We start from the raw sequence: 2,344 nt of genomic DNA on the forward strand, positions 1-2,344 counted from the left end.
TGGACACTGTGAACTCAGGTGAACCAAGGAGGATCCTGGGTGTTTCTGTCCTTAGAGGATACAGTAGAGAGAAGCCAGGAGCTGTTTGAGAAGGCAAGTTTCTCAGCTCAAAGCTAGCACTATGGTGCTAGCATCCTCTTTGGAGAGTGGTTGCCACCGGCATAAAAAGTCATTTTGTTTAGTCAGGATACATGGGAACAAGTGGCTCTTAGCACTGCTCTGTGGACCACATTGGCCCATTACCATGTCCTCACCAGTCTGTAGGAGAAGTCTAAGTTACCATGCAGTCAGTGGGGCATTTAATTCAGAAATCATGGCTTTCATTCCTCTTTGGTATTTGAGGGTCATTGATTATAAAATAAAATCATATATTTTATTCTCCTTTATGGCTGAAAAAAAATTCCACTGTGCATGTATACCACATTTTCTTATCTAGCCAACACCTATGCTGGTTCCATAACTTGGCTGTTGTGATGCAACAAGCACAGGTATACAGGCAATGCTAGAGTAAGTTGACTTGTTTCTTCTGGGTGTACACCAGAAGTGGGATAGCTGAATCATATGCAGGCTGTATTTTCCATATTCTGAGGAATCTCCACACTGATTTCTGTAGTACCTGAACTTATTTACATTCTCATCGGCATTATCAGTGTTCTCAACCCCATCAAATTCTTACCGCTTTGTCTCTTTCCTTCTCTCTTGTTGGAAGCCACTCTGACTGGAGTGACATGGAATCTCCATGCAGCTTTAGTGTGCATACGCATGACGGCTAAAATGTCGAATTTTTGGCAATTTGAAAGTGCCTGTTTTGTTCTTTTTCCCGTTTACTTATTAGATCATCTGTTCCTTTTGATGTTCAACTTTTAAAATTCTTTATATATTCTGTATCTTGGTCACCCACTGGGTGAGTGGCCCCCATTTTCAGGCTGTCTCTTTATTCTCTTGTTTCCTATGTACAGCAAAATCTTTTGCATTTCTTGCAATCACATTTGTTAATTTTTATCTGTAATTACTTTGTCTGTTGGGGTCTTTCTGGAAGTCATTGCCTGTGTTCTATCTGGAAGTGGTCTCCCTTAGTAGTCTCAAAGGTTTGGGTCTTAAGTTACAGGTTTAGTTTTGTTTTGCGTTTTTTTTTTTTTAACAGAGCAGGAGCCAGAAAAGCAGTTTCAGTCTCTTATTCAGGTTTTGAGGGCCACAGTGTTTCTAAATGGGATTCTAAACCTTGGAAAACACAGGTATAATCCACTCCAAACAGCTAAGAATTCAAAATGACTAAAAGTTTAATTTTAGTTGACTCCCAGTTGCTGTATTTTTATGGATTATAGTGTGATAATTCTTCCATTTTTACTTGACAGCTTCATGCTCTTCACAATCAAATTTACTCATTTTCATCCTCATTCCCCGCCCACTCCCTTCTTCTCCCATTGGCCTTTCCTTTTCTTAAGAGTTACCTTTTATTTCCACGTCTTTTGTGTGTGTGATCCACTGGGATGAATTTTTTGAGTTTTAATATACTTTATTATATTCAAATAGTAATCCCACAACAAGTAGTAAATATAAAAATATAACAGATATTTTACATTCTTTTTCCCATACTTAGGCTCTGAAACCAACATGCTTCATGCAGAAAGCACATCTGAATCAGGATCAGCCATGCGTCAAGTGGTGTCACTGTGGAGGCACTCATAATAACACCTGTCGCTGTCAGTGTCAACAGACCTTGATGGAAGCACACTGGACTGGGTCATAAAGGGCTGCCTGTTTGACAGCATAATCAATGATTTCTCCAAATGAGATGGCTTCTAATGACAACTGAATAAAACTAAATAAAAAGAATAATTAAAAAAATCTACTCAGGTCCCAAAGCTCTCTTAAAAAATATTGCTTATTAAGCTGGTTGTGAAGGAACTGTGCCTTTAATCCCAGCACTTGTGAAGCAGAGGTAGGTGTATGTATGTGAGTTTGAGGTCAAACTGGATTGCATAATGAGCTTCAGCATAGCCAGAAACGTGCAATAAGATTAGAAAATCTTGTTATTTATCATTTCGAAATGTATTCTTTGAGAATTTAATGCACATATACAAGTGCCTTGGTCATGTCCAACTTCCTTTCTCTCTTCATTTTCCCCACGACCTCTCCACACTCCTTCCCAATTTCCTACCCTCCCCCTCGAGAACTGATTCCAGTTGGGCCTCCCATGCTCCAGTGGATGGCTGTACACCCATGAGTGTGATGATTTGATACATGTGAAATGATGAGGACAAAATATTTAACATTCTATTGTTCTGGAAACTTTGAGCTCCTTATGGTTATTTTGAGATATATAACACATTATTGTAAATGG

This window comes from Alexandromys fortis, unplaced genomic scaffold (assembly GCF_014885135.2).
Source record: "Alexandromys fortis isolate MF-2015 unplaced genomic scaffold, M_Fortis_MF-2015_v1.1 scaffold_152, whole genome shotgun sequence".
Taxonomy (NCBI): Eukaryota; Metazoa; Chordata; class Mammalia; order Rodentia; family Cricetidae; genus Alexandromys; species Alexandromys fortis.